This window comes from Homalodisca vitripennis, chromosome 3, assembly GCF_021130785.1.
Source record: "Homalodisca vitripennis isolate AUS2020 chromosome 3, UT_GWSS_2.1, whole genome shotgun sequence".
Taxonomy (NCBI): Eukaryota; Metazoa; Arthropoda; class Insecta; order Hemiptera; family Cicadellidae; genus Homalodisca; species Homalodisca vitripennis.
In genome coordinates, this window is record NC_060209.1 from 146,474,406 (window position 1) to 146,502,375 (window position 27,970).

The 27,970-nt window shown below is 29.5% G+C and overlaps 1 protein-coding gene across 3 annotated transcripts in view; it reads left to right on the top strand.

Annotated features, from left to right (window-relative positions):
* Window positions 1-27,970, top strand: part of LOC124357641 (dopamine D2-like receptor) — a 119,749-nt gene that overhangs the window by 71,525 nt on the left and 20,254 nt on the right. The gene's annotated exons all lie outside the window — the stretch shown is intronic.

A 27,970-nucleotide genomic window follows, 5' to 3' on the forward strand; every position in this document is an offset into this window, starting at 1 on the left:
GTAAATTTTATTAAAAAATTAACCTACTTGTGGTTAAACCACTGTAATAGAAATTCCTTGTATCTCGAAAATCGTTACATTTTATAATTATATTTTTTCTAAGGGAAAACAACTCTAACAATTAAATATTCCAACTCAAGAAATATTCTTTAAATGTGTAAATCCATTATATAACTATCAGAAAGAACCATGTTCACAGTAAAATTTACTATTGATTTATATTTATATTAATAGTATGCCACCTTCCCGTTTTGTTTCATTACTACTGCAAAATTACTGATCCTCACAACATAAAAAAGCAAAAAAGTTTTAAATATCATTAAACGCTGTTACTGTGTACAAGAGAAGCAAACACGTTAGACTCGCATGGACGGCCACGGCCGCTCTGTACACTACACTGCCCTACTGGGGAGGTACGAGGCGTGACATGTACCACGCAATGACACTGCAGTCATCGATGTGTATGGCCATTACGTGACCTCGTGTGTGATATGTGTGCGCTCTGTTAAATAGTGCTTCATTGTTAATTCATGATTATTCATTCTATTTTGTTCTGTAGCGTAAATTTATTCAAATATTCAACGTACTATCGGTCTGATTTTTGTAAGTAACATATTTAAAAAATGTAGATTACGTTAACTCAATTGTATTATTGCAGTATATTTTGATATATGCTTACTATTTGTTTTGTGAATAAATTAAAGTGTTTGATAATTATTAACGCCATTTTATCACAAACTATAGTTGGAAAAACCTTACAATTATCTCAAAATTGTAATACAAATAGCAGATATTTTAAAAACAGAAAAAACTATATATAGAGATTATATAAATATACATTAAATTTGTAGAAATGGCAATAGCTTTATTTAATTTCAATAAACATTGAATCGCAAAAAGTACTTCCTCCTCCGGGACTCGAACCCGGATCTCTCACTTGCCGGGTGAATGTGCTACCATTACACCACAGAGCCCTTACATTTTACGATTTTAATTATTTTGTATTTAGCCGTATATGTCACATATGCGTTTAAATAACCAAACGAACATATTATCGGAAAACCAAATACCTGTCAAATGACTTTTATTTACATTAAATTTGTAGAAATGGCAATAGCCTTATTTAATTTCAATAAACATTTAATCGCAAAAAGTATATTCATTGTTTTATATGACGGTGTCATAGCGAGCAATTTAAAGTACCTACATACCACAAAAAATAATGGTATTCAAGGCTTACGAAGAATTTTGTTACCCCGAGGACATTATGAGATATAGCTTAAAATAAAAATCCTATTTTGGGTTTCATTGAGAATTGCCTTTATTAAAACTGGCGCTATTGATGCATATACAGGCCAAACAGTAAAGAGAATATTTTGAATAAATTTTGTAAGGGAATAAGTATTTTAAACTTTTACGCTTTTAAATTCCAAAAAAATTCATAATTCATAAACAAAAACTAAAAACAATAATGCGAAATATTCCCTAGCCGCAGTTTGATAAGATATAATTGGTTATGTACATGTATTTATACAAACTTTTTTATTAATTTAATGAGAGGAAACCACCTGAGATGTTTTTCGGGTTATACGTGGGGCACCCTGTAATAATGACGATACAAGTTTGGAATAGTTAAAAAATAAATGAAAGTTAATATTATTTTAAAAGTTTAAATTATTCTAAATACCTTTGTTTGTTAACAGTTTTTAATCAATTATATATAACTATTACTTTTTAAATATTTTTTTCTAACAAAATCCGTGAATGTATAAGCGAGCAAGACCACTTTAAATATACGCTTACACACCAGGGAGTGCCAAAAATGTCACAATTGAAAGTCATCAGTTGTTTGTTGCTCCTGGTTAGTGGAAGCGTTTCTTTAGTGGTCGTACATAAAAAAATCGTTTACATTTTGTGATTTCTTCAAATCTTGTATAAAGTAACATAAGAAAGAATATTGTGATTTGGCTTAATTTTATTTTATGACATATGAAGTTGCAAAGCTCTGCTTCATTCATCTAGATATTTATTTGTTTTGATATGAAGTTTACCGTACATAAAACTACTAAACGTATACTGTTCTAAAACTTTGACTTAGTTTTATTAATATATTAATGGAACAAATATTAAGTATGCATTTAAATGCAAATTTTTTTACAAGTATGATTACTAAGCAGGTGATGTGTCAATTTATATTTTAATAATGAACACGAAAAGTATATGGACAGTTAATTAAAGAATCTGCGTAGCTTAAAAAATGAATTAATGTGTTGTGAGCATTAAAAATTGGCGGTGCTTGCGTGCTCAAAAGTTTGGCGAGAGGTAGGATTTCCGGGGACTGGTGTTTATGCTTTGACCTTTTTATTGAATAAAGTTCTGAGCATCTCTTTGATCCTGCTTCTTTGCTGATTTTTATTTTTAACAAAGAAACTCACTTGAAAGTCATTCCACTGGTCTTCATGAATAATATAGTAAATTTAACATTCCATTATACATATTCGTAGTCTTGCATTCTATAGTTTAACTGAGTTAGATCCATTTGTATGTATGAATAAAATTTTAAAACTTTATAATTATTTATTTGAATTAGTGTATTAAATCTGAATAACGAAACTGTGACATTTTATGTTGGGTATGCACGCACAATTATTTTACGACATATCTAACTTTTTATAAATCATTATAAGACATAGTGGGAGTACACCATAACATCTCGAAACACGCTTTACTGACACAGCACCTAAATTTCAAGTCTATAGTTAATTTAATTATGCCACATATATTACTATGTCACATTTTAACATGATATATGACTGCATTAATATGTCAACAAAATGGTAATGCTATGATTTCTCGTTTATTACTAGCATGTTACTCATATAGACATGAATCTTCTGTACAATTTTCAAGTTTATAGGTCAGTTTATAACGAGATATATTGCAGAGAGACATAGCTACAGACACAAATGCGATAATTCCAGAACCTCGAATGATAAGCTGCACATTTTAAAATGATATATGACTGCATTAATATGTAAAAAATGGTTAATGCTACGATTTCTCGTTTGTTACTAGCATGTTACTCATATAGATATAAATCTTCTGTAAAATTTTCAATTTTATAGTTCAGTTTATAACGAGATATCTTGCAGAGAGACATAGCTACAGACACAAATGCGATATTTCCAGAACCTCGAGTGATAAGCTACGCGCTAAACCATAATGTTTGTTTTAATGATGTACACTTTTACAAGTAAAAATATGTTTTTGTTGATATAATTTAAACCGCCGACTTCAAAGTACATAAATATTAACCAAAGCATTATTAACTATTTGTAATTAGGGTTTTTATGAAAGCTTAAAATAAAAAAAACTACAATGCAATGCTATGAAATACATATTGAACGGTCCTGATGTCAGCTTTATACTCTACTGCAAAAGATATTGTCGGAATACATAATTCTGATAAGGTTGAGTCCTGAGAGACCAGTAGCTTGATATTTTGTCTTCAGATCCATAATTCAAAACCCCACTATACTCTTCTTCTTTTTTACATATCTGATTACTTTTAACAAAATCACTTGATTTTTAATATAAATTTATAAAATGCTAAAAAAATAAAAATTTATTATGAATTCAACAGCGACAGCATAATAAGATTGTCGAATTCCGTGAAAAAACTGTGTAATACTCAAATAACTTTTATACGTAACCTTTTTGTTAAATGATCGTAAATGTTGCATCTAATGTATAAACAGGTAGTACTACGTATTTAGGAATTGTACAAAACTATTAGGAATGTATTCTTTACTTCTCCTGAGTATGGTATATTTTTTCAGTTTACAACTTTCTTAATGAATGGAATTTTACTACATATTCTTTGAACACTCTTTAAAATAACTTTATAGTATTTGACCCTTGAGAACAGTTTTAAAATCTTTCAACGAGGGTTTAAATACGGAATGCGCCAATACCTTTCAAAAATATTACTTAATGGTGATTATTCATTAAGTGTTATTTGAATAATCACCAGTATTTGAAATTTAAAACTTACTTATTGAGTACGTTTAAAAAAACAAGAATCAAACTCGTACGGATTTTAGCTCACTTTTTACTTAAGTATTCATTAAAAAAATGTTGAATAGTTCTCAAACGTTGCATCTGTCAGAACATCTGTGTTTTTGAAACAAATTTAGACACCCTGTGTATTGTGTAAAAATTAGTACACGCAGTTTACATTGTGTGGTAAGTGTTACGCCTCATAGCCCGTAATAGGCGGTAATGACATTAGTTACATCCACTAGTGACCCCAAAAGTAAATATATACGGCCATTCACTGGATAATATCATAGATCTTATCAGCTCGTCAGCTTATCATTTACTAAAAGTGTGCTAAGGAACGTCGTCGATAGTAAACTCCAATAATGGATTACAAGAGTGATTACACATTTATTTATTTCCTTTGAAAGATATATAATGAGTGATTATGAAAAAACTTTAAAAACCTTTTAAAACTACGTAAATACGTCTACTCTGATTTCTAGTAAGCACCTCACTAAATATGTTTGTTTTCTTAAAATTAGAAGCTTAGAAATTTCACATAGTCCAAAAAGGACGTTTGCGCTGCTTCCGGAGTGACAGGTAATACCGGATGTGTAAGGCTGGGACTAGAGGCAACCTCCTGTCGAAATCCATGTAGGAAACATGTAGGGCATTGATCTCAGTCACGTCTCCTCGGAAGAAGGAAAAGCCAGCTGTGTACCGACCTGTCCAATCAAAGCAGGCAAGGGGGGCCACCAACTCCGTCATCTCTCGCATTAGACTAGACATATAAAACTACCCTTGCACCCCAAATCTCAATTTTTGAGGTTAGTGCTTTGCCTAACATTAATAAGGTTGCCCAGACTTAAGTAACACATTTATTTTTGCTGTAACTAGTGTGGGTTGAACTGGAAGGTATAAACAACTAGCCATAAATAAACTCACATGGAGTCTAGAATAACGTTTCATGAAAGAAACTAAAGATCTTATGATCATTTTTAATTTTTGTACGCGCACATTAACAATAATACGAGGAGCATATTTATTTTGCCAAACGGATTGAAGGATCTTTAGAGTAACAATTTCGATGAAAAGCATTAGCTATCTTGATGAATAGCTAAAAATTTTTTTAGGATATAGAACTAAATTAAATTGTTAATGTTCATTTTTGATCTAAGTAATAAGATTTATTTACTTTTCTTTATACATTAGGTAAACGTTTACTTCTTATATCATTATACAATACATACAATTTTCCATTAACTATCAAAATTTCTTAAACAAATTTTTGCCGTTTGTTTTCCATATTTGTGTTACAAATTCTTCAGTACACATGAAATAAAAATGTACCAATATCTTAAAATAAAATCTTCCATGAGTGCATTGTTTAAAGTTTTTATTAACAATAGATGATCTAAGAGATAATATGATTTTGGAAATTTGCCATCTTTATATACATTTCCAATCTATTTGTAATTTAAAATCATGAATAGTGTTCAAAAATGTATTGTTCTTTCAATTTATAGAGCAACAAAAATAAAAACTTTGCACATTTTGCATGGTAATATTATATTACAAAAACTTAGCCAAACGGTATATAATGGTGGCAAATGTACGAAATGCTAGTTAATAAGTATAATACTGCAGTAGCAATAGTTTTTAACTATCTTAATAATTATATAAGTAAAATATTTTATGATAGCTGGTGTATTAAGCATTTAATAGTATTTAAATATATAACTTTTCCATTGAGTTTGCTACAGTGTACTAGGTTTTTTGTGAGGATCTTGTAAAAAATATCATTTCTTTCGTGACAAATTGACGCATGTAATCACTCAGTGGCTTTTAATTAAGTCAGGTGCAGAGTCAGAGAGTCATCCCTCTATCTGTCATTGTCTCATCTCCGTCATTGTGTTGTCGTTTGGTCAACTCTCCCCACTGGTTATGCTGTTACCTTTTTTGTTATTTTACCTACTTTCATGGCAATTAAACTTTGAAACTTAGTGTTTGGATTTAATATGTTTTAGGGGTAAATCAGTTTGCCTTTTGATATATGATATTAGAATAACCTAATGTTTATGGCACAACACATATATTCAAAAATCACATTATAAATGTTCAGAAATTAAAATGTGTTTCATAAAAATGTTTGCTTAGTTGTTCCTCACTTAAAAAATAGTGAGTACCGTCTAAAATACGCCAGAAAAGATGAAGTATATCAGAGAAGATTATATGTTTACATTGAAATAACAAAATCATTTTGTTCCTACAACACGTCCGTCTGATATTTTAATTTATGATCTACTTTAAAAACTTTGTCATACTTTGCAACAGGTACAGCTACTTGGATTTGAGTAGCTTGGGTGTCTCTTTGTCGGTTTAGTATTAAATATTGCTTCAATACAAGTTGAACTATTTTCAAACAGTTCCGGTCTAGTTATTTTAATAGTTGCATAATATTAATATAGTATATATACTGGCCGATAAAAAACCGCAAGCTTTGTTTTGATCAGATTATAGGACCGAGAACATCTGATTAGCATACCAGCAAAGTGTTACAAACGAATTGTTTTTATAACTGTTGAACGATTCAGTTCTTTCAAAATATATGTGAATAATTTATATTAACCTTTTTCCCTGTTGCAGAAAATTTATTGGATATTTAAATTTGTTTCCTCATATTGTAGGGAATTATTATACTCGCGGCCTAGTTTTACATGTGAATTATAATATTAGATTTAGCTACCTTATAAATTACACTACTTAATATTACAAAAAAGTAATATACGTAGGCTATACAGAAATAAAAATTGTTAACGTTATAATATATAATATTATGATTTTCAACTATTACAACGTGATGTAATTTGACAGTAATTAATCTATATTTCGTAAATTTACACAAACACACAAATGTATAATGTGTGTGTGTGTGTGAATTTAATAAGCACAAATTTATATATATATATATATATATATATATATATATATATATATATATATATATATATGTATATATATATATATATATATATATATATATGAAAATTGTTTATTTACCCGTGTTATTGGTTTAGATTACTATTTATATTACAACGATCCATTACATTACCTGTGTGCTAGGCCGCAAGCAGTTGTCGCCCTCTTCTTACATGGGAGGAATTCGTAGTATAATTATAAAATTATGTTGCGAAACTAAATGGGTAAGACGACAGCAAATAAACAGTTACTTACTACACTGAAATGGTGTTTCAATTATAAAAAGTAACAACCTAAACGTATTATCCCTCTTCATGTTTTGATTGTAAATATACCTATGTATCCATACATATTCATACATAGCAAAATAATTAATAAATTGGTAAACTACCTGCAAGTCAATCTTTTGCTTTTATCTACTGAATCGTTCTAAACAAGTGCGACTGGAAATAATGATTACATGTGAATATTTTTTTTATATTTTTAAGTATTCCCCCTTTTAATTCAAAAACGTAAACTTTCAAAGTTGAATAGAGTATTTTTTTTTTGTATTACGTAAAGAACTGGAATAATTGAATGGTCTGTATTAATTTTTACAAGGATGGAAAATTAATAAATGTTTTTAGGTGGAGTTACTACAACTGTAATGTATATCGTGAGTGGCTCTGATGTAATAGATTATTATTTCTTGAAAAACACATTTTATGGTGTCAAATTATTAATTAAAAATATATATTTTACGATATTAATGGTTTGCACAAAAGTGATCTTGCCACTTTCTATGTAATAAAAACCGTAGGATTTTATGAATTCAGTTAGAAATTAAATTGTCGAATTTTTAGTAAGCAATGTCATACTATTCATTGGCTGAGGGGTAAGAGAGCCTATGACTGGTTGGTCTGGAAATATTTCAATTCTGTCTCTCCCCCTGTCAATACCATATCTTGAGAAGGAACAGAGCTGTAGATTACACATTATACGTTATCATTAAATTCTATCTGATCCCCTTCAGTGCAATGTAATCTGAAACATGCAAAAGATATTTATATTTCATCTCTAAATGCTTTTGAAATTCATCTCCTGCCTCTTTGTCTTCAGCTGAATACCTCAAAAACAAATTGAGCTATAAGCTATTGGCATGCAACTTTATATTTACAAAGAGAACATGTAGTTTAATTTATGGTGGATGTTCCTTCATTGGAATTTGGTTGAAGTTTAACGTTTAGAATAAGTATTGCCTGGCAAGGGAGAAATGTAGGACATAAGATCATTTTAATTATGAGATGAGATAATTAGTTTAGTTATTTATAATTTAAGAGCACTTCAGCGTCGTGTAAGCGCAATTGGTGTAAGCGTTTAAATCGTCTCCCTCGAGAGTTATCTACTTGATAGCGTAACCATTTCCGCTGTAACTCATCCTCTCCATCATTATGAAGTATTATGTCCACTTCAAAACGTCACAGTGTTTTGACGTTATCTAAAAGCCCATTTTAATGTTTTTTTATAACACTTTGTATGAGGGGCTGCCTTTCCTTCAGCGCATTAACTCCTAAACAACCTACCAGACTTCTAAATTGAAGATAAATTGAGAATAAATTGGTCGGTATATTGATCAAAACTGTAATGGTCCAACCTTGACATAAGCCAAGGAAGAAATAACTCATGCAGGATATCCACAGCAGAAATCAAATCAAGTTCCAGGGTGACCTTATTTGTAACTAAACTGACTGGAGATCGTGAATACTCTACACTGAGAGCTGTGCGAATCTAGGCCACCTCAAAAAGACGTAGGTAGTCTCTGCTACAATTGAATGCATCCATTAAGAAGAGCTTAATGTGAGTTACTTACGATTAGGAGTCTGGGTGCTCGAGTCTCGAATAAAAAATCATACGTGATAATTAATCGATTAAATTCTTTTACACGTGTAGGGTTTTGAAGGCTTTAACAATTAATGCAGTATTGAATTTTTTAACCTTCAACCTTATCACCAGATAAAATACCCTACTGTGGTGTGAAAAGACGTGAATGTTGGTAACTTATAGTGCAGGCGTTAAGCGTCTTGATTCACATTCTCAGGAGGCTGCATCATTAATCTTTCCTACGTGGCTGAACACAACTTACTTCTTTGTAGCACATTTATACAATGAATCGTTATGTGTTTACAGTATTTCCTAACTTATTTCTGAAAGTAAATTATTTTTTATTGTTTATAAATTTTTTTTATAAGAAACACACAAGAGGAATGAAGTTACTTTAATATTTAGAAAACAATTAATATGGCAAGTGTTCATACTAAGTAACTGATAAGTCTATGCATATATTACCTTTGTAACCTACAATAATGACGTAATGATTTTTCACTACTATATAATTTTCCAACTCAAATTCACATCCAAATCATTTTCCTAACAGTACAGTTCACCCTAAAAATTCGACTGGCGTGATCCTTGGTTGAGTGTTAACGAAGGTTCTGAAACTTTTCATTTCTATCTGTCAGTCTATCTGATCAGAGGTATCAAAATCCATCTCAATACGGTTATATACTATTAATGTTTTGGATATTGATGATGAGTTTGTTGATATTAGTAGTTATTGTTATAAAACGTAGCAAAATTATATATAAATATAAACAATCAAGTATGCAAAAAATCAACTTTTTGTTAACACTAATATCAATCAATTTTAGTCAATAACGCGAAGGGACTAATAAATGTAAGAGATGACTTTGTTCAGTTCGTATGGAAATGCGACTAAAGTCACTTTATGCGTAGCTAAAGTGTATCAACGTTTTTAACTTACATAGGGAAACAAATAAAAAACCTATTGAGGGAAATTCCAAACTCTAATGCGTGATATACATAAATTATATAAACATATTAAGAATTAGCAATAATGTAACTGTTATTAAATAAAGATATTATTTATCTCATGCCACTTGTATAATAAGTCTAATGATTCATATTAAGTATTGTGAACTATTGAGTAAGGTTCCCAGATATACGAAATTAAGCATTCCTCGCGAATTCCTCCATTGTAATAACCAAACTGCTCATCCTGTAAGGTTGTTTTAGTTATACCTCGTACTTTAGTGGTATCAGATGTAAGTTCATCGTTCCGGCAATCTCGCACAAGTACATTAAACAACTTATACAATCCCTAAATCATTGAGATACTGTGTGTTTTCTAGTAGCACCAACTCGGACAAAAGTCGACAAGGTGAACAATGTCAACAAAAACATATATTGACAACAAAATCTGTGTCGCTAAAATCTTTTTCGTCTATTGTGAGATGAAAGAAATCTTGTAGAGCACACGGTTTTTGTATCTCCTATACTTTTAATTATTCTATTGTTAAGTAAAACAATGTCATTAAAATAATGTACGTTGTTAAAATATCTCACAGGCCCTGGAAAAATGTGTATGTGTGTTTACTTGTCACTAAGGTAATCTTATTCGTGTTAGCACAAAATATCCAAATTATATTACAGACCACATTTAAAAGTTTTAAAGTTTTAGAGATAAGTTTTGTTATGTATATTATTCATATTGTAGCCTATCTTATTATAACAATAAATCATGAAAAATTACTTTTAAAAATTTTAAACTGAACAAATTATTTTCATATCACAAAAAACAAATTTCTTATGACAGTACTTATTGTAAAACAACTATGGAGAATCAAATCAATAATAAATTAATAATAACCTAAAATATATAAATATATATGTTTATATATAAAAATGTATGATTTGTATTTTCTATATTACTTAAACTGATAAAACAATGATTCATTCAGTAACTAAAGACAATTTTCATGCACGTTTTATTTAGTTTGAATCTTTAAACGTGGAACGCTTTTACTGTACATAGTTTAAAAGCATTTGGGGGAGGATATGTCTTTAAATATTTTTAGAGAAAGACATTAAAAATATTAAGCGCGTCAAAAACTGGCACTACAAGGCACACAATATATAACACAATATATATTCTTAACACCTTATACACCATAGGAATTAAAGGTTCATTTTTTCTTTAATATTAAAATGGATTCATGTTTCACGTATTTACAACTTAAAAATATAATATTGCTATCAGAAGCCGAAAATATATAGTAATTTAAAAATAACGTTATTTTTTACATGAATAATGTAGTAATGAAAGAATACTCCTCTAACCATATAAAAATTATCTCGATTTTTAAGACATATTTAGTTATAGTTAGTAGATATCAGAAATGTAAAAGTGACTTGATTTTGAAAATCCTTAAAGCTATAGTAAGATATGTTTAAGTATACAAAATTAATGACGTTTTTTCCTGAACTATAAACACTTCTGGAGTGATGAAAATGTTTATAACACATTAAATATGCTATATAATTTATATTTAAATTTATGGTTTATATACAAATATATTTCCTGAATTTATAAGAAAAATTCTTAAATTTAAATAATACACAGTTTAAAAGTTATAAAAAAATTTAAAATTTTCATAGAAAAATTATGGTAAATATATTTAATAGTAACTTCAAGCATTTTAAAGCTTAAACACACTCCATACTTCAATTTAGCGTGCAAGAATTCGGACATGGCCCTCAAAACCAATACACTGGATTTGTAGAGAGACATATTTACCATATTCAATGCTAAAATGCTAATGAGAGCTTTGAAACCAATGTCAATTTTTTTACAGATATGATGATTCCTATTCGATCATATGTGACATTTTCACTAACGGCGTACATATAGCAGACATATTGTTTCACCCCTAATTTTAATACTTAGGCTAAATTATTTCACAGTAGTTCTCGAGTCTACACCATACATCCATTATATCCAATAATATATTGTAGTTTTGTCTTCAAATTTAAGTGGAATTTTTGTATACTATAAGTCAACTTCTAAATCTACTAAATGAATAATACAGATATTATTTAAATTATCATACATAATATAATTTTTCCTATTAAAACAACTTCTCTCAGGCTACTGTAATATTAAAACTTTGTTACTTCTAATTTATATGTCTGTAGCATTTTTAATATTGCAATAATTAAATTTCAGCATACTTTTTCATTCATGCAATGAAGTGTACAAACACAACAAAATGGTGGAATAACATCTAGAAATTATACTAGCTTAGGTTTAGGGAAGTTTACTATTCGTGGGGCCGGATCATTACATTTGTGTTGGTCTCTTTGCCTGCACAATATATCAATAACGAAGGGACTTGTAGACCTCAAATTTTTACTTTTGTAATAGTCATTGAGTTTGATCAAGTTAAACTTCACTACATGGAATTTGTATTGTTGAATAATTTTTCATTGTTTTAATAAGTAACCATGATGGCAACGGAAGATTTACAATAAAACAGTGCAACTTTGTAAATAATCTGAGTACAATTATTATATGACATTTGATTATATGGCATAGTAACTCATGTGGCCTAATTAAATGAGCTAAGAGGCTTGAAATGCTGCATATATCCTTAATGAAGGATATATGTTACATAATAAATGGCGAGCAAGATTCCTACCAGCTAAGTAAAAAGTAAACAATTCAAATTAAAAATAAAGTTCACTAACACAGCCAGTATCGTGAATATCTCAATTATCTATAACCTGAATGGGAGGATCAACTCTTACTGGTTTGGAGCCTCAAAATATTGTTTTTACACGATGTAGCGTATGTGTCTTTTACTAATCAGAAACACATTATATTATTTAATGTGCTTTAATTAAATTAAGAATAGAATAATATTCTTATTTGAGGTGTATAATTTACCTTACTATATGTTATGGTCGCAGTTTTATTTCCATTTAGTTATGAAAAATACTTATAGTATTACTTATAGGCTACGTATAATACAGTATAGGATTATAATACTTAATAATAATATTAATTAATTATTATAGTGAAAATAGCTACAAACTATTTCTTTTTAGCATATTTTACGAGTCAAAAACCGTATATACCTAGTTACATATTTGTTTCCAATAAAGATAAATGGTTTACTTAAATATGCCTAACTTAATCGTTATGCCTGCCAATACATGTAACAAATAAAAAAATCTGTCCCATGAAAACCGTATTTTAATATAAGGTTTTGCTTATAATACTGTATACTACTTATACTTATTGTATACTTATTTTATTAAGTCTAGTATATGAAGCTTATTTGGTGAGAAATAAATCTGTATGTAAAATGAAAAATGCTATCACCAAATCGGATTTTGGCACAATACCGTCCTCAAACACTTTCTATAACGAAACATTTTTATTTTGCAATGGATACCACTTTTCTAAATGCGGAAAATATTTTATAGTTTAGTACGTACATAAAAAGATTATGATAAATATTCCGTAATATATAATAAAAGTTGAAAATATATTCGTCTATACATGGTGTAAATTAAGTTATAAAACGCCTGGATATATTCCAAATGGTTTGAGTAATCAATCACAATAAACAGTTATTTTACATCCAGCGAGCAGGAGGCTCAGAGCTCGAGTATTAAAAAAATTCAAATACCTAATTTTTACCTAATCAAAATAAAGAATCCTTTTTCTATTTACTTTTTATGTGGGTCTGACGAAGATAGCCTTTCTGTCAAAAGGCCTCACAAAATAAAAGTTTGAAGTATTATTTTCAGTGTTTTAAATGTAATTTAGTTGATAGTAGCTAATACAAGCTCCATCTTCAACACTTCTCTTTAATAGTTCAGTTATTTTCCCAGAATTTATGTTGTAACTGATAACAATTTACATTCCTGAGTTGGAAATTAGCTCTTCTTTATTTATTATATTTCCTTCTATGTTCAACCCCAAAACGTATTTAATTCAGTGAAATTAATCTAATTTAAGGTTGAAAATAATCAATCTTAGAATTGTTTATAGGATCGCTTAGTATCACTTAAATATTACTTTTCTTAACGTCAGATTGCCGGATTATAACGCTTTCAACTCTGCTGCCATTATTATTAACAAAAAACAAATATAATACGTTTAATAACAGTTTTCAGTACACTATTTTCAGATATTGATAACTTGCTTTTATTTTGTAGATAGTTGTTATTAATTCAGGTTGTGAGTAAAAAATAAATTAAAAATCTATATAAATAAACCAGACCAAGGAATCATGTCAGGACCCGAGACTACGTAACAAGAGTCATGACAGAAAGTGACAGATAGACAGGAAGACTGTCCGTTTACTCATTATATCAAAATCCATAGAATTATTCTTTTCACTTAGAAAAATCTATTTACAATGCATTCAGGTGTCTAGACATGTTCTCTCAAAAGTTATGGTACATAGGAACAGACAGACTAACTAATTGCCCTTTGACCTATGGACCCTAAAATAAATATATTTTTTCTTGAACTAAGAGATACTTATATGCCAATTTTCACGTCTACTATAATATAGGAGCTTGCTACTATAATATATATCACATACGGGCGAATAAATAAAATGTATGACTGGCCTTTGAACTTTTGACCCAAAAATCAACGTGATTTTTACTGAGACTAAGAGGATCGCACGTACTAAGTTTAAATCTCCAGGATGATTGATATGAGTTATGGCACACACAGACAAGTGAAAAGGCTTGAAGAAGGTATCGTAGGGTCCTTAACAAAAGTAACATTGATTGAAAACTCTAAGTTATAATAAAATCTAGCTTTTGGAAAACTGTTTTTCTATTTTCATCAAAAACGTTTAAAACAAGTTATATGGAACTCTCATGTGAGAACCATATGTGTCTCTGAATTAAACATCATTCTTTATTAGTGCAGTCATTTTTTTAAATTAAGCATCTACAAGAATATGATAATAAATCCATTTATAAACAGGAAGTGGAATATGAAACATAATATATTTACTATGCGACACTACGTTTGAAGTTCTATTTTTTAAACGTGATATATGGGTGGGAAAGGATAAAACTGGATTACGAAAATGGTTATTGGAAGCAACAATTCGTGTAGAGATACAAAGCGCTCTGTCGATGTCACCAGAACAATACAGAGCTTGTATTGTAGCTCTCAGCAATACTGGTGACATCACACGATTCAAGGGGATTGTCACCTGTCTGTTTCTGACATTGAGAGGATAAAATACTGATCTCAGCACTACTATGGGGTTTCTTTATTCTGCCTCAGTTCATTCAGATATATTTTGTACTCACAAAACGTAACTGCCCATAATTTAAAGTTAAACTAAAACTAAATTTACCCTGAAATAAGCAATAATTTTTAGTTATTTCTAGACTGAAAGAAGGAAAAATATGTTCTGGTGATAATAAGAAAGTTTATTTAAAGAGATAATACCTAAACAGAGGAAGGATAACAATATTCATTCAAAACTTTATGGCTTGGGGTATATTTAGTACAATTTATCAACAAGTATTTGCTTAACAGTAGACTCATATATGATACCAAACTCTAGTATTGTTACTACTAGAGTATTGTTACTCTAGTATTTTAGTATGTTAGAGTGTTAGTAGTGTTGTGTTTCAGATGGAGCCTCTCACCGACAGCCAGGTGGAAAATGCGTGGCTTAGATGCGTGGTGGCACTGCTCCTGAATATGACGATTTACCTTTAAATACCTTAAGAATTAATATTATACATTTTCTTCGTCCTTTCAAACATTGAACTAATCTTAGCCTAACTTCTGGTATTTTTCCCTGCCTTTAAAAAGGTTTAAAATGGCTAAAGTTTTTCCGTTACACAAGAGGAACAGCAAATCGGGCAAGAACTACTACTGATCCATTTCCTTGCTTAGTGTAATTGGTAAAGTTGTTTAGAAGTGTTAAAAAATTAAAAAATCTTTAGAATCTAATAATTTAATATCAGAATTACAATTTGGTTTCAGGCAGGTAAAATATACTTAAGACGCCTTTTAAAAAATTAATACAAATATAATGAATTTACTAAAAGAAATTTTTTAATTCATTTAGTTTTCATACACTTTTGATTCAATTGACATAACGTTTTTGATTAATAAATTACAATCTATAAAAGAAATAAAAATGGTTCTAAATTTAGCTGGTGGGGACAAAATTGTAACTATAAATAAATAATCGAAATAATTACTTCGTTTGTTGAAAGTAAATTACGGTGTCGTTCAAGGGAGTACACTTGGTCCTTTAATCTTACTCATTTATATAAACAACATATCAAAGCTAAATATAACTGGAATGTCAAATCTGTTTGCAGATGTCACAGTAATTGTTTTCGAGGGAAGAACCTGACAAGAAGTTTATTCGGTTGGATCGAACGAGCTAATGATAATTCAAAACTGGATTCATACTAACATTTTAACAATGAACGTCAGTAAAAAAATGATTACCAATTCCATTAAGATCATTATGAGTGAGCCAGCCGCGAAATTACAATTAGTACTATACTCATACGGCGATTCAGGTAACATAGCCTGTCACTGCCAGCCTATCGAGAGGGTGGACCAGTACAAATACCCAGTTATAATCATTAAAAAACTTAGATGGGACCTGCGGGCCGAACCAATCGGTCAGTTCAAACGACTGATTACTACCTACAGTAGCTGCGGATAGCCAGCTCTGATAGCGAGTCACTCCTCACTCCCATTTATCGTTATAAACTACCTTTTATTTCAACTACCTTTAGTTGCTTTGCCGTCGTGTCCTTATATTATACATGTTTAACCGCTTGGTTATATATTTATTTTTGTTATTCGTAACTATTATTTCATTTCGTTATACTTGATGGGAGAACCGAATTGTGTTTACTGTATGAATAAATTTAAAAAATGTCTGTTCTTTTAATAGTATTTTAAATAAGAGCACGTCGTCAGGCACATGCTTTGGAACATGTCGCGGTATTTTCAGTATTGTATGCTTGTAATTATAATTATTCTATATTTGAAAATTAAGAGTAATTCCATTATATTTTACTTGACTTGATTTGACTTGATATTACCTGGAAGATGATTAACTAAAAAGAATGCTTGATTTTATCGTAGTGTTAAATTAAGTAGACGATAAGAGCAACATTTTTAATATTCGTCTGAATGATTAGTTTAGATTTTTAAGTATAATTTTGATCATATATACTTCTGGAACACTACTGAAACTATTATGTACATTTATAATAATTGATAGGTAATGACCTAAAACACTATGCCGTAAGGATCTAAAGAAATCTATACCCAAGGCATAAACTATTTCATAGTTTTATATATATAATTTAATTCTTAAAATCTTGCTACACACCCCATGTATACTGTACAGTGGATGAGCATCTTCTTGCCTTTCGATGTAAATGCCCGTTCAAGGTTTACATTCCTTCTAAGCTTCATAAATATGGTTTGAAAATTGTGTTCATGTGTGATAATAAAACATATTATATTACAAACGAAATACATTATATTGGAAAATAATATTTCTGAAGAGATATAAATCAACCTCTAAGGTTGGCAAAAGAAATTACAGAACCTATACATAGGATAGGTAGTAACGTCACTGTCGATAATTGGTTTATGTCAAAACCTTTGGCAGATACTATGGCAACTAACTACAAGTTGCCAGTAGAGGGAACATTGCGTAAAAATTAGAGATAAATCCAACCTTCATTCCTACTATCAAAAAACTAAAAAGTGTTTTCTTTGAGTTTTGCTTTTGCCTGCTGTATACTATGCATGGTGATAAATGTGTAAATGAAGAAACGGAAATCCCGAAATAGTACACTTGTTTAACAAACTAAGGAAGGGTTCGACACTTTCGATCAGCTAAATCACCCAGTGTTTGCCCGTGTTGCCAGAAAAACACGTCGTTGGCCTCTAAGATTCTTTTATGGCATTTTAGATCAGGCAGGATTTTTAACGCCCTATTATTATTTAGGAACAAACACAGTGACTAGACTGTACAAAGCAAATGTTTCCTAAAAGATCTTGGTCTACATATTACTACTACTACTACTTTTGTGTGATTTAATATTAATAAAAAATAAATAACAATATTTATAAGTAAACCACAGTTTGTAACATACGTTGGTGATAAGGATCAAATCTTGTTTGGCATGTAACATATTAGCTGTATAAAATATCAAAAGTCGACATCCAAAAACTATTTCTTAGATTTATTATAAAAAAATCACAAACGTTACATGAATGTTATGTCGACTCAATATTTAATATATTCTAATAAGTTATTTATCATATCTAGTGTTTAAAAATTCATTTATTTCTTATAAAAACACTGAATATAATTCATGAAAACATTCTATTTAGCTCGGTGTATTACTGCGGGAATGTCGTAAACAACAAAAACCCGAAAGGTGGAATTTAATTACCCAACTAGATTTAATTTTTACAAATAGATTTTAAGTATAATATAATATATTAACTTTAATAATGATGATTAAAGGAATAGAAGTGCTTCACATTCCGTGCCGCATAACATGCTTCACTGATGTTCCATGCAGAATATAAAGTCTATAGCTAATTATCTTAGGCTGCATGTGTTACTAAATTTACAAAATAAAATATTATAATTAAGCGACCCCTGTTTGTTTACAAACTTATTTATCACGCAATTTTCTTGTTTTCATAATAATGCTTACGAAAATCCATTGAAATGGCAACCGCCATTGTTGGAATATGAGTTATGTTCTAGTTACCTAAAAATACTATATCAATGCAATTAATTTACCGGTCTCACTATGTTAGTGTTTACCTTGTAATCGTGTCTGTTAACTTGGTAGAGAAGACGTGTGGGCTGACGCTGGCGGTAATACAAACCTGTCGAGTAGAGTTGCTGGACCGTGTATGTTCTCCTTTGTTGGAAATTGGATACTAATTTAAAGGTAATGGAATATTTCGTGTTGGAAGGAATTCATTTTTATAATACGAGTCATTACATGACCACTTAAAAGATGAGAATTGGAATATACAATGATTATTAATATTATATCATAAACCCCTAAGCAAATTAAAAATAATACCTAAATACAAAAAAAAAGATTTAAAAACATGATTAATAAAATAACATTACATCATATAAAAACAATTCTTAAGACAGACTATAATGATTGATAAAGTTGGGTTTTTACTACGAGTGACAATGTTAATATAAACGCTGCTGGACATATCGTTAATTTTTTCATGGTGGTGGTCAGAATGTCTTTAGTTACTTTGTAATATTTCCATACAATAATTGTATAGTAGTAATAACAGGAAACATTGGTATTTTTCAATTAAGTTAATCTTCAAATCTAGGACAGTTGAATAATTTAAGTAATATTCCAAATTTAAATTCTAGTATTTAATGGTAATTTTGATCGTCGCGAGCATTGCAGTTGCTTAAAAAGTGTTTTACATACAAATAAATCTTGAAACGGTTGTGTTATATAAAACCATCTTTTTCATAATAAATATGAATTTCTAAATCATACGCTTTTGTATGTGTATTACATATAGACTCAACATCTGATACTGTTAGGTTTACGTACAAAAACAGCTGTTATTCATTTTCACAGAAAAAAACGAAACATTTTGGGGTTAGCAGCATAATATGCTTGTTTAGATGCCAGTTATAACGTAACGAACAAGAAATACTGAATATATTAAAAGCATGTGTTAGTTGTGTATTATAGTAAAGATAAAATATAAGATAATAATATAATGAAATTTACCTGTTGAAACTAAACAATAACAATAACGCCGGTATTAAAAACAACAATAGCTAAAATTGAACTTAATAAATTTTTGGTTACTTTTATTAAAATATATCCTCCTTATCTGTCAAGTCTCATAGATCAAATTACAATAACAGTATCAATTACAAATTTCTTTCTATCACTTAAAACTGTTAATATGTTATTAAACTCAAAATACTTACGCTTTTTTATTAATTCATGAGCAATAATGAATAATTACTAGTGTTAGTTAATAATATAATAATGATACAAAAGCTTTGAACTTATTATTCATGTCAGCTATGAATAAGTTACAGGTGCTGGTAATGCCCAGCTTCTAGTATTGTACAATGTAACGGAACTTTTCCTTTACAAATAGGGTCTTTTATTTGTGTTTATTAATTTCAGAAAAACAATTATAAATCTGAACAAATAATAAAACTCCAAATATAGTACGACTGCTCTTACTTGAGATTTGTAAAGTTGCTCCGAACAATGCTAAGGGAGGTTCAAGCACTGAACTAATGACTGCGAATGTCATGCTCTTCTGTTACAATAGAGACTACTTCAAGCCCATTATACTTTCAAATGCGGCGCCGTTTATTGTCAAATCACTCATAACTCGTCTTTTATTCCATTCGCTCTGAGTCAAGAACCATTAAATAGACCATAAATCTGATTTTATAACCTGCTTTGGTTTAGCTGTGTGACAGTGATTGTTTTCAATGTAGGCTTCGGGAGTAATTGCCAGTTAATTTGACTATAACGCTTCCTTTTTAACGAAATGCTCCATTTTATACTGTGGATTTACACAAAGATTTTCATAAAGTAAAAATACATACCACCCTTGGGTCAGGCTTGATTTAAATTGAAAAATGACTAAACTTTTCTTTCTATTTTCTGTTTCTTGATAAATTGCATCATAATTATAGTTGATTTTATTGTAAAATCAGGTTATTTTTAACAAAAAATACCAAAAGTTGTATACAAAAAAAAAACAAATACATAAATTATTTCATGTTACTGTTTTTGACTCTAAACAAATTTCAATAAATATATTTTCAAATTTTCACTGTAGTTTATAAACGTATAATATAATATAGGTTAAATGACATCTTTGACAATATTTTAATGATGTGAAAAAATCCATATAAACATAAGAGTTAAGTTAGTTATCTAAAATTTTGTATAGATTATAAAAGACGTCAACTTAATAATCAAAATACAAAAGTGCTTAACTTAAGTTAATGGAGCACTATAAATTCAAATTGTATTTTAATAAGACAACTAAGTACAAAACCCAAAAAAGATGTTAAAGTTTAAACAATATATTAAAGGATATTTATTATAAAATACAAAAAATTTAATTTTATGGTTATTAACTAAAATTGAAATTATTACTGAAATGAAAATATATTCTATTGATTTATGTCTAATTAATTATGTATAAAGTATTATTAACTTTCCCATTTATCGACTGCAGGAAAATTAATAATCTATCATTAAATTATATATGTACTTCATTGATGTGTGAACACGGAATGAATAGTTTAAGTTTCAGTACGAAATTTAGTCAAATAACATTCAGCCAGACACAATACATTTTTTAAAGAGATGTATAGTTTTTGGTTTTGTTGGATTTTACATGTGTGTATAGGAAAAAAGTTTGAAGTTTCCAGCAAATTAACTCTGTGTTAATACTATATTTATAAGATAAACGCTGTAAATATCTGTAGAGTACTTGTTTGAATGATTGTTTTCGAGAAGTCACAGATGAAGTTGTGCAGCAATATTAAAATTTCACTGCAGGAAGGGGGCTGCACTTCTGTTGGAGATTTATAGCTTAATTACATGAAGTGGGTCAGAGAGTAGAGAAAATGTTTGTTCCACCGGGGGCGCAAGGGATTGAGTGACGGGAGGTTGATCTCAAATTAACTATTTTTAAAAAAACTTCAATTCAAGATAACATATCAGCCCTGTCGCTTGTTACTTTTAAAATAATGTTTATTTTGGTATCTGCAATTTGCATATCCCCACCTGAGGCTGTTGCTATTGTTCAACGTTCACTGTTTTATAGGCTAAACTGTTTTATTAGTCTACTAATCGATTTCATTTAATTTTTTTTCAAATTTCATTTCAGTCTGCCTGTCCACAAAATATCTCAAGAACTCTACATCCGTTAGCATAATTTATATATAGGCAACATCGATTTAATGATGAAGAACGTCACTCCGTTGAATTTTGTTAAGCGTTAGTGCAAATGAACATTAGTATTATGTGTTTTATGAGTTTCATCTGTAAACTTAAAATTTACTTGTGTTTGCTTGTATCTTTATTACTACTCAACAAAAATTATGTCTATGATGGTGATAGAATTTAGCTCTGCGTTATTGAAGCGTATCACTTATTAAATATTCTAATTTGCCTGCCTGGGGGATGTAACACATTTTTTGTATGATTATCTGCCTATTTGTTTCTCCACAAGACATCTCAAAAATGAAATGAGCAGCAGAACATCAGTTTTTGCATGTAACTTCTGTGCAGTGTGTCACACATCCCCTAGTGTGATGTAATTCTAGTTTGTTAAACGTGTGGAATGTCACAAATAGATCACACAGTTTACGAATATAGATTTGCATAATTTGTATTAAAAACATTTTTATTGTTATTTTAATTTTTCAAGTCGACGAATCTTACTTTATAACTTCAATATTTTAGCTGCAAATTTACCAATATGATATGTTATATGAACTGTAAAATTGAGGATTTTGATCTAATATTGTGAAAGTTAGGATTTAAAATATAACATATATTGAAAACGCCTCTAACACAAGTTTTAGCGATTAATCTTGCAGGAGAGGGGAGCTTTAGTAAAAGTATAGTTTTTTATCGGTCTGAGTTTCAGTCATATTCCAGCAAGTGAGTGTTTGTGAAACCCATCAATCATCTGTATTGGCTGACGTTGACAACCCCCACCCACCACTCCTACCCTCCCACTCCCACACCACCTATTCATCCTTAGTAGTGTGAATTTGGAAATTTATTGTTAAGCTAAGTTTATTACTAGCTTCTACTAGGCTAAAGCCTTTAGTAGTATGAGAGAATTTATTAACAAACCTCAAAAATGGAATAGTGGACATTCAATCTTACGACTTATAGTATATATATATATATATTATATATATATATATATATATATATATATATGTGTGTGTGTGTGTGTGTGTGTGTGTGTGTGTGTGTGTGTGTGTGTGTGTGTGTGTGTGTGTGTGTGTGTGTGTGTGTGTGTGTGTGTGTTAAAATTACGGTTATCAATATTTTCTGTAATAAAAACCATTTATTATAGCGTATACAATAATTTATTATATATTGTAAATAATCCTAATATAAGTATGCATTTGAAATTCTAAATTTTTTTTAATCAGCTCTTCTTTTTAAGCTTTTTTGTTAAACTCATTTCTGGAATATATCATTACAAAATATTTCCTATGTATCTCAAAGAAACTTCGTACTATAAAAGAAATTTAATTTAGTGCAGTCTGTTATTAATACCGAATTTTTTCATTGTACATAACTTAAATAGATAAAGATATATTTTACGAAACCGGAAGACAATTTATTATATCCAAGATAAATAAATTAATACTTAATTGCAATTTATTCTATAGGACATTAAATTGATATTGTAACAAGATTCAAACAGTTAAAGGTAATATTAACTGTTTGTTAATATTACACTGAGTTGTATTACACTGTGTTAATGAGTAATACATTTCATGTATGTCGTGGTTTGAATGTTGTACCAATTAATGAAGTTACATTTTTATAAATAAAAACATCATTGCCTCTAGTCTGATTGTATTTTTTGGTTATTTTACAATGTTTCACTAATTAAATACTTTGAAATAAATATATAAGTGTATTTATAGGACTAAAAAAAACTTTTAAGGGAGATTGGACGTATAAATCTTAAGAAATAACATAGTTAAAAACTGTTTGTTGAGATAAGCTTGGTAAATTTACTGTTAAAATTACATTACAAAATTAATAAGGCACACCAATATTTTGAGTATTACATGGTTAAAATACATTACACTAAAGCTAAAGCAGTAAAAAATTAATTAAATAGAACGTAGGAATCGGTATGTTATAGGAATTACAATTTAAATATGTGGCACATTTCTTTACAGTTGAGTTATTTAAATTAGGTCCGGCAGTAAAAGGATAAAGGTTCGCATCAATTACATTTTATTAACGAGGTTATGGCAAATTACGCTTTAAGGCAAATTATGTCTTCAACACTTCCCATCATTGAAAGTAACGGAGAGAGGTTAGTTCCTGTAAAACCATGGATAAGACCTCTTTAAGCTCTTCCAAACGTTTCACTTAACTGTTAATAAATTAATTTTCATATTGCCTCTTATTGCTATTAGAAGAGATTACTAAAGCTTATGTATTTAATATACATACATTCATATGCCTGTTAATTTGTATTTTAACGCATATTTGGAGATATTATTTTACAAAAAGAAGACATACTAAGATTTTACAACTATTTTAAGTTGAATTTTGTTATGCATTGTTATTATATTGATATATTTGACACAATCAGTTAATACAGTTATTAGTTAATTTAACTTGTTGTAATTTTCTATAACACAGTGTTTTCAACAAATAGTTTGTTTCTTTATCTTTGTCTCTTTATGAAATATATTTGTGTTGAAAGTTTCGTACGTACATCTGAGTTTTTTTCCGTATTTTCTCTGTTAATCGGACTAATCTTGCGCAACGTTTTGATGTTAAATCGAGTAGATGTTTGTATGTCTTGAAAACTTCAACTTTTTTCTGGAATTTTTGAAATTCTCAGTCTCAATCAGCTATGATTCAGAGAAAAACTATTTATAGCAATTGCTATAACAAACCTTAATAGGGAAGTTTTCTATTCACTAGAGAAGCATAAACATGTGGTAAGCGTATTTTTGACCTTTCCAAACATTCGACTGTGTACATCATGGAACGTTTCTGCACAAGCTGGAAATGTAAATAGTACGGGGTCTGCCTTTTAAAATATGTCGAGTTTTATCTTTGTGACCAAGAGCCGATTGTGCAGATTTCGGTCACAATATACTCAAAAGCAAAGGTCGCCCATTGAGTCCGGCAGGGATGTATTCTTGTACCAATTCTCTTTTTGTTTTACGTAAATTATCTGTACCAATCAATGCAAAATAGATAGTAGTTTAATTATGCGTATTATAAGGCTCTCTTCGTCAAGGACAGTTCAGGACCTGGAAACATAAAAATTTTCAGGAATTAATTTCCTGCATTAAATGTTTTTAATCGACCTGAAAACAAATGAATCAAAATAAAATTTCTTAACATTTGCATGGAGGAATTAAGATTTTAAAACAAAACAAACTTCATTGTTTGTGGATGATGTTTCTTTCCAAGAAAATCATCCATAAAATTCCCCGGATTATACCTAACTCGGATTCAGACTTAAGATAATCACGTTGTCCACATATGTGGAAAAATTGCATCAGATATTTGTGCTCTTCGCAGCTTGGCACAGTATTTCTACTTTGGAGTTTTGAAGATGGCCTACTTTGGTCTAACCTATCCTCATCTAGGATATGGGATTAGAATCTGGGGTAGCTGCACAAAACACAGGTTGGAACGGGTCTTCCAACTCCAATAAAGAGCTGATTCTAAGTTTCAGTGCGAGACAGTTGTGCAGACATGAATAATTGGGAAACTAGGATTACTGCAATTGCCTTGTCTCTATATTTTCTAATTATCAGTGTGCGCTTTCGTTTGAGGCGAGGATGTTCACCATCTACAGGCAGGGAAAAACTTTGGGTCTAAAAATACAGAACGAATGCTATCAGAAATTTGCCTTCTCATTTACGTATCAGACTAATCAACAGTCTCCCTGTAGGTATTAAAAATATAAAACTCAACTGAGTTTTAACTAAAATTTTTTAACTAAAAACAATTTTTATGTAAAATGCATTTTACTCTGTTTACGATTTTATAATGAATGTTATATTCATTGTTTGAAGTTTGTTTTTGACGATAGGAGGATTTTGAAGTAAACAGGATTTATTCCGGACGTCTCCTATTGTTCAGTGATACAAAAAATAATTAACAGTACGTTTCAAGACCTGCAATCTGATCTCTTCTTCATGTAAATAACTAACTTAACACATTATTACCTGAAGAAGTGATCAGATTTGCAGATCTCGAAACGTAGTGTCTCTTATTTTTGGTATCACTAAACAATGGAAAATGTCCGGATAATTCTGTTTCCTTCACTTTTATATTCTTTTCATTTTATCATTTTATCGTTTAATATAACTCTACAGTCTTCAACTTTATACAGATATTGTGTACTTTCATTTAAATATAACGTATTAGTACAATTAGTAATGCAGCAAAAAATAATTTAAAAAAGTGAGTATGTGGATTATATTTCAGTTGATTTAGATGAAAAGAACTTTTATTTATACAATAGATGACGCTTAAAGGCTGTAATAAGCTGCATAAAGGCTAAAACACATTGCATTGTAATAGTCAACAGACTGTTATCAATTTGTAATATGACTGGCGTCGGTATCTGTCGAGGTAATTATTTTTCGTTTCCCATTATATTTTTGTAGCAGATACGGATGAGTAGTAATTCTACATTATCACCTGCAAAGGTAATGATTTTTTAATTCATAAATAAATGATACAATTTACAAGACTAACGATGAAATTTTGTTTTGTTTCTTTACGGTAATTTTCTAAAATTTTCATTTAAATCATTTTTTAATAGAGTAAACATTTACGCCTCATAGTTTCTTTATTAGTAACACTCATTATTTGAAAAAATTATATCGTGAGAAAGTGAACCGTAAAAACTATTATTAAGAATAACGTGGACCATTTTCTATTTAAACTCGGCTCATTTGTCACCAAAGAAAATTCACTATTTATCGAACACAATTTCACCTTCACTGTGTCTACATAGAACCACTAGTTCAACAACTAGAGTCAAAGTGTCGTACCGTGTCGCGTTAAATACATTACTTGCCCTTCTCTGACCCCAACCACCCCTATGAACGACCATCAATTATTACGCTTTTAGGCAAAGTTCAACGCAGATTGCCTCGTCTAAAATTAAAAGACGCAATCTTAAACTAAAATATAACTCTGTTGCTTTATGAGATTAAATGTGAAAGTACTCTGGTATTTTACGAAATTGAAGCGTATTCATTCGAAATTATATAATTTCTTTAAAGTTTAAATTATTTATTTTTTATTTATTTAAATATATTTTTTTATATATGGAGTAAAAACTAGTAAGATAACTATGTTATAGCTACTGGTATACTATAACTATATAACGTAGGCTGGACTTTTCATTAATTTCTCATTAAAGTTGTAATAATTTAATGGGCTTTAGACGAATGGACTTCATTTTAATTGCTAAGGCAACGTCCCATTCAAGGGTCGGTAAGAAATTCTTAAGAAGCATACGTTGCGTTTAGTGTCAAAATAAAGGTTTACTTTAACTGAAACCCAGAAATCCTACTCTAAAGGTCGCTTATAGCTTTAGGAGAGGGTTTAAAAAATATTACATACTTATTTCATTCTATAAAAAAAATAAATATTACCTATTTGTTAAGAAAAATTATAATAAAATATTTACTAATGTAATAATAATAATTGTATTGTATCTGGAATACACTTTTTGTTCAAACTTTAATTTTATTTATTATTATTTTATTTTATTATTATTTTAATTTTATTTTATTAATTTGTTTTAATTTAAAAATATAAGAAAATTTTGAAAACACTTCCAACCTTCGATTGCCACGATTCTTCTTTTCTAATGTACCACATGTTACGGAATATTCTCATATCGCAATTTCCTCATTCTATTCTTTTTTGGATTGTATAATATATTTCCTGTAGTGAGTTTGTATTGTAATAGGTTTGATTCTGCATATAAATATTGTCAATTCTTTCACTTAAGTAAGTTCATTCCTTTATACTGATTTGGGTTAGCTTTGCTATTATGACTTTTAACCTTGATGAAACGGATGGATTTAGATCCTCAAAACGTTGTGTTTTATTCTTATAACATTTGACGATGGAGAATGTCCAAAATCCGGTTAGTCTTTCTAATCAATATATCCAATCACAAAAGAAAAAAAATATAATTTAATATCCTCATTTTCTTCGCATAAATGTAAGTATATAACGTAACCACTATCAGGCTGGTATGTTGATGCCT